This window comes from Tenrec ecaudatus, chromosome 6, assembly GCF_050624435.1.
Source record: "Tenrec ecaudatus isolate mTenEca1 chromosome 6, mTenEca1.hap1, whole genome shotgun sequence".
Taxonomy (NCBI): domain Eukaryota; kingdom Metazoa; phylum Chordata; class Mammalia; order Afrosoricida; family Tenrecidae; genus Tenrec; species Tenrec ecaudatus.
This window is the reverse complement of record NC_134535.1, coordinates 167,165,410-167,172,522: the sequence shown is the minus strand read 5'-3', so window position 1 is coordinate 167,172,522 and position 7,113 is coordinate 167,165,410. Positions and strand designations below refer to the sequence as shown.

Genomic DNA, 7,113 nt, shown 5'->3' with positions numbered 1-7,113 from the left:
AAATCTTGCATTGGATTTAGCTTCCAGCTCAATCCTGACTTTGAGGCTAAAGGGTGGGTAGTGGGAGGGAAACACTAAGAATTGCATTATATTTACTAAGAGGTTATTTTCAGCATAAAGAGCTAATAAAGTAAAAAATAAATATACAGTAATTGGATTTGTTAAGATTCTCTTATCTGCCATTTCCTGTTGGTTTATGTTCAAATTTTTAAAAACTAGGGGGAAAATCTCGATGTGCTAGGATTTTTCAACTGAGTTTTAACACTTAGTTTCATTCACTTACTTGGCCAGGCGCGGGAATGAAAAATAAGTGGCATTACAATATAGTTCACTTGTAAAAACAACTCTGTCTTGCTTAATATAAGCAGGATTATTGCCACATTTTCTGTTTCCACCCTCAGCATAATTAATTCCTCCCACTTAAGACTGGACAGTGACATCCGAAGGGAATTGATAAAAAACTAGAACCAGAGAGGAAACAATTAATTGGCCAGTGCTTTGTTTTCAGGAAAGATGATTTATATAAGGATGTGACTAATTGAAAACCAGCCAAGGTCTGCAATTCTGGGTGCATTGGCTCAAACTTCAAAGCGACCCCCTGTAACCTCTGTGAGGGTTCTCAGCCCGTCATGTGCTTAGCTTCTTCCTCTGTGAGCTGAGTGTGCTCCAGGATCGTTTTTTAATGGTCAAAATGACTATTTCCCGCCCCCCCCACCAAGTCTAGTTATTTATTAAGTCAGGTACAGTTAAAATTTTCTTCTGCATACAAAACAGCCTGCTTGAAGTTTTCTTACCATAGTGCTTTGATGCTCAAAACTAGATCTTTTGTGCGTCCTCACATGTCAAGGCTGCTTAACAAGCCACAGATCCGCACGGAAGCTTCTGGAAAGCTAGACTCCAGTAGGAGGCTTCCTCGTCCAGATCCTGGGAATGTGACAGTGGCAGATCCTTTGCCGACCTGAGCTGCCACCGTCTCCCCAAGTTGCTCTTGCACGCAGTTGGAGATGAGATGGCCACACTGGCCACAGACCGTAGGAACATGCGCCGAGCTCCAGGATCCTTAAGCACCAGTCTAGCTACAACATTAAAATTTTTTTTAACATTTTAAAGTTTTATGGACCCTGGAAACTTCCAGATATTGACATTTGTGGTATTCTATCAACTATTTAAGTCTAATAACTGACATCATAATCAATCACCATTATTGTCAGCATTTAGTGAATAATTAGCTTGTGCCCAGGTTGTGCTGGATAAATAGTTCATGGGCACTACCTCATTGAATCCTCATCTCAAATGTGGTAAGCACTAATGTATTTTAAATTTCCAAGTAAGATGACTGTCGTTTAGGAAGAATCAGTAACTTAAGCTAATAGACATGTTTCCGTTTATTGTTGGTTACGGATTTATGTGGCTTGGTTATCAAGTTCAGTGGTTTTGTTAAGTAACAAAAGAACAAAGAATTGATTCATAATTCGGGTTTGACTGGACTCATTAGATCACAATTTAGCAACACATGGCACACAAGCCACAGCAGCATGTAAGATGTCCTAAAACGATATTAAGACTTTTGAAGGGCCACTCTCAAAGACCACCAGGGATGCCTCTCTCTCCAAAGCTGCAACAAGAGAGAGTGCTCAGAGGGGACCACAGAGGCGCATGCGAATCAAATGTGCTGGGTAACCATTCCACATCTCCCAGCTCCCTTGGTGCAATATCTTCCCATTCACAACTCCCGTTGTAAGGAATAGTTGGAACACAGATCATTGGTAAATTTAGACCTCGCTGCCTTTTCCAGTGCTACCTTACGTTGGTCAGCAGGCATTGATGGGGAGCAAACACGGAGGAGGTTAGACTCGTACACAGGGGAAATTGCACCTGTATCACAGTACTGTTCTTTGGATCTTGGCAAACGTGTATGACCTTGCAGTCACCACAATAAAGAACACGTCCAGTACCTCAAATTCTCTCCCTTCCCTTGGTCGTCCATCTCCACCCCAACCTTTGGGAGCCACGAACATGGGATGTCATAGGAATTGAACCACAGAATCTTATGAGTGTAGCTGCTTTTACTTGTCTTATTGCGCTTCAAGTTTACTCCTGCTGGATGTCTCGTTTATTCTTTTCTCTTGTTATTGCTGATTGTTGCTCCATTTAGCTTACTGAGAAAAATAGGAAACGGACTGGCATATAATAAATACCTTGAGACAAGAGAACCCAACTATTTCTGTTCTTTGCTTCTTAATTGCCAACTGAACGTAAGCATTTATTTTGGTAAAACATCATTTTTGAAATAGATAGTTGAGTCAAAACAAAAGGAGATGTGAAGCCAAGTGAAGGGCGATCTTAGGACAAGACAGATGCAAAAAAGGCAACCAAATCATTTGGTCAAATGTATCTTCTCCATCATCTGAGGAGAGGGTATGAGATCAGCTTAAGCTCCACTTCCCATCCGTAAAAGCCTAGTTGTCTTGAGTCGGCTCTGATTCATGGTGATCCCACATGTGTCATAGGAGAACTGTGCTCCTAGGGTTTTCAGTGATTGATTTTTCAAAAGTAAGTGGCCAAGTTTTTTCCTCCAAGGTGCCCCTGGGTTGACTCCCATCTTTCAGCTATCAGTTAGCAGCTGAGCACATTAACCCTTTCCATCGCCCAGGCATTCCTAGCTATATAAATAGGTACATCGGGACTCAGACAAATTACAAGCAGATTGGCTCTAAAGAACCATAAGTGAGGAGTTCAAGAAAACAGACTCAAATCTATACAATATTAGGTGTGGAATGGTTCTACCTAATTGGTACCAGGAAGAGTTGCTTACGGTATTTAATGATTGTAATGACAGTGATGGGACCCATTGTGACCTCTGTTGATCTTACACAGTAATGATTGTTATGAGCCGAGAAGGGTATCTCAGTGACTGAGATCCTTGTAGATTAACATGTGACATATCACAGGGATCCCCCCTACAATCTTCCCCCTTTTCTCCATTTGTTTTTTGAGGGTATTATGTGAGTCAGGGTGGAATAGAGAAACAAATTCATAGACACTCATATATGAATAAGAGAGCGCTTCATATCAAGCAGTAATTGTATATTGAGAAAACAACCCAGCCCAGTCCAGATCAAGTCCATTAGTTTGATATTAGCTCATACATCTGATACCAGTCTATAAATTCCTCTGAATATGGACACAGTCATGCGATAATATTGAATGTAGGAAGATCATGGGCCAGTGGGTGGAAAATCTGGTGGATCCAGTGGTGGAAGCATTCTGTAATGGCGTGGGTCTCCATGTGGCTCCTCCAACGCCAGGGCTCTGGCTCCATCAGCTTGACTCCATGTGGCTTGTCAGCAGGAAGACGAAGCAGATAAAGTATGTGTGTGTCCTACCTCCTGGGAGGAAGACAGGAGTTCCCAGAATGCTCAGGAGAAGGCCATGCCCACACAGAGGCCTCATTGGCTGTGACCAGATTGACCAGATAGACTCCACCCTTTCACTCAAGTTGACAGGAGATGATGTAACCGCCACAGGTTTGATGCTGTCCGTCATACAGCCTGCCTCCTCTCTTTCTTAGAGATGAGTTCCCACACCCACCAAGGCCCTTGGGAACCAACGGAACAAAAGAAGCATCACACACATTTCTTTGGCAATGGAAGAGAAGGGAAGTTTTACTTGTGATTCAAGTAGATCTAATCTTTGCCTTTTGTTTTTTGCATCAACCACAATGTCTAGATTTGAAAAACAGCTGAAACCGTTTTTAATTTGAAGCACTATTGTGGATACTAATTGACTGGGTCTCAATATCATAGTTAAACTTTTTTTTCCCCTCAAGTGAGTGCTTTTGTTCCTAGGGAAACGTGTTCACCATTCATTGAATCTGGTATCTTTAAATTGCTCTGTTTACCAAACGGCAGTTTGCTTTCTTTGCCTTCTCTATGGGCATTTGTTTGTCCTTTCTGTTTGCCTCTCAGGAAGCTGAAGGGGAGGAAGGTTGTCTTGTCATGCCAGGAGATGTTTGAACATCTGTCCAGTCATCTAATCATCCGTTTCCTCCTCCCACTCACCAACTCCCACAGACAGAACTTTCCCAGGTTTGCACATATGGTAGATGTTCACAGCTTGAAAATGTCCAAGTTATTTCAGTTTGATTTTCATTTTAATGAAAGCGCATAGTTTTGCTCAGAGACGAAAGCAAGGCGTTAGAAATCCCCTGCTCTCCAGGCCATTGGAGCACTTAAACCTAAGCTCAACCGTGGCTGCTCCAGTGTTGATAGAGGAGTATACGTTAATGAGCACAATTCCAAAGAAGAACAACACACATTAACATTCCAGAGGGTCTACAATGCACCTAAAGGTTCCTGTTTACAAGAATTTTTAAAGTCAATTTCATTTATAGTAATTTGTATGAAATAGTTGTAAAAATAACTGGAAAAATGTTTGTGGACACATCTGATTAGGAAAAGAGTAATGGGATTTAGCATGTAGCTTAGTGGTTATGTGTTGGCCTGCAGTCTTCAGTCACGTCAGCCATTCAAAACCACAAGCCCATCCCAGGAAGAAAGATGGGGCTTTGTACTCCCATAGACAATTATAGTCTTGGAAATCCACAGGTGGTTCTGCTCTGTCCTGTGGGGTCACTATGAGTCGGCATTGACTTGATGGCAGTGAGTTAGAGTGAGGTGCCTAATTGAATATGATCTTTGGGGCAGGACTTGTAAACTGGCAGGCTGATCTCGTTTACTCGCAGGCTTTGGCCTTTGGAACCGTGACTGGTCCTTTGTCTCCACAGGTGTGATCGCAATAGCTGGAGAGCGATTAAAATCAGGACATTATAAAGATTTAGAAAACGATGGTGTCCCCAGGGTTTTCCTAGCATGCACTACCTGGTCCATTGAAGATTTCCAATACGTATATTTGAGGCAGGGTTAAAAGTATGGAAGGAGTCGTGCAGCAAACAATTCAAGTAAACATGGAATGCCATGGATCATACACAAGGGTCAATCAGAAAGTATTGCTGTTAGGGTTTATTATCAACATAATGCGTCTAAAGATGTCGGTGTGATTAGTGAATGCCTGCAGACAAGTATCCTCGGTAAGAGACTTGTCTTCATCTCATCAGGTGTCATCAAAAAAGTCCCATCAAAGGGTGCAGGGTAGCAACGATGAAACATACAACTTTCCTCGAGTTCTTGAATGGTTCCTATCCCCCCACTATCATGATCCCAATTCTACCTTACAAATCTGGCTAGACCAGAGGATGTACACTGGTACAGATCAGAGCTGGAAACACAGGGAATCCTGGACAGATGATCCTTTCAAGATCAGTGATGAGAGTGGTGATACCAGGAGGGTAGAGGGAAGGTGAGGTAGAAAGGGGGAACTGATTACAAGGATCTACATCTAAACCCCTCCCTGGGGTGAAGGGAGACATCAGACAGTGTAAGATATGACAAAATAATAATAATTTATAAATTATCAAGGGGGAGGGAGGGGAAAAATGAGGAGCTGATACCAAGGGCTCAAATAGAAAGAAAATGTTTTGAGAATGATGAGGGCAATACATGTACAAATGTGCTTGATATAATGGATGGATGTATGGATTGTGATAAGAGTTGTCCTAGCCCCCAATGAAATGATTTAAAAAAAATGTCCCATCCAAAAAGTCGCTTCCTTGGGAAGCTCAGAAGGTTATGACACCAGTTTGGGGGACTCTCAGGGTCATCTTGACAGATTCTCTCAAAGGACGAAGGTGGATTGTAGAGATTGAAGAAAAAAATGTTAATGTTTATTGGGTTTTTTTTTTGAAAGTCAGTTGTCTGTATACGGATGTTTTTATTTCTGTCCTGATCCTTTGATTGATGTATCTGTCATTATAAATGGTTTTTTTGGGGGGTGGGGGAGGAAAGATTAAGAAAATAGAAAACTGTCTCTGTGCGAAAATGACCAGGAAAGGCCCCCTGAAGAAGCTTTCCCATCTTGACAATACATTTGCCCATTATTTGAAGGTAGCAAGAGTTCTCCTTGGAGAATTTCACTGTAAAACCCCCATCCCATCTTCCCTACGGTCATGATCTTACCCACTTAGACTTCTTTTTGTTCTATAAACTCACAGAATGGAATCTGAGTCCCAGAGGAGACCAAAACTGGCATTTGGACCATGTAGAATTCTTTGGGGGGAAATGGAAGCAGAGCTTTCAGAAATATATAGACCTAGATGGAGGGTATGCCAAGAAGTAATAGCTCTCTACTTTGATATTTTAGTTTAATCTCGGTCTGTATGGTTTGTGGCAATGATTTTTGACTTACCCTTGTTCCGTACTCTCTGGTGTTCCGATGCGAATGCCTAAATATTAAATTCCTCCCCAGTGGACATGATGATTTCTCCAGACAAAGAGAGCCGGAGAATGATCTCAAATTTCATCTTATTTGATTCATTTTCTCCTGATGCTGTTTAGACAGTCCTGTAGTAGACTCTTGTTATTCGGCATTGGAACTGACTGGTATCCGTATATGGAAATAAATAAAATAGTATTTAAGATTTAAAAAAGTATTCATGAACCTGAATCCATACTTGTGCAAAAACTACCTCACCATGCACCATAAGCATATACAGTTGTTATAGAACGTTTTCCATCTGGTGCTGTCTCTAGCGTGCAACGGAAAGACACCAGTTATTTCTTTCCCAGCAATGAGTCTACCCTTGATGTGATGGTATTGTAGCCATTTTCTACCTCTCTAGGTCTCTTTCTCCAGGACTATTTTGACCTATCCACCCATTCCAAGTAGTGATGGAAGTAAAGCATAATTGCCATCGAGTTCATTCTGACGCATGGCCCTGTGGAGCCTGGTGGCATAGCGGGTTATGAGCTGGCCTGTTAACCACAAGGTCATCAGTTTGAAGCCATCAGCCTACTTGGCTGGAGAAAGATGAGGCTCTTTTCTTGCCTAAAAATTTACAGTCTCAGAACCCCCCACGGGCAGTTCTGCTCTGCCCTATAGGGGTTTGCTATGAGGGATGGAGGCTGTGTTCTTTATACATGTGTTTGGAATGAAATTTGAAATATGAATCCACCTGGAAAACATTCTCTGTGATGCAGAAAGTTATTTCTAATCTAT

General features: G+C 41.9%; 1 non-coding gene across 1 annotated transcript; it reads right to left on the bottom strand.

Annotated features, from left to right (window-relative positions):
• Nucleotides 1-919: 919 nt before the first annotated feature.
• Nucleotides 920-1,045, bottom strand: LOC142452179 (small nucleolar RNA SNORA44). The gene has a single exon (XR_012785211.1). It is a non-coding gene; the product is annotated as a small nucleolar RNA SNORA44 (small nucleolar RNA).
• Nucleotides 1,046-7,113: the final 6,068 nt, after the last annotated feature.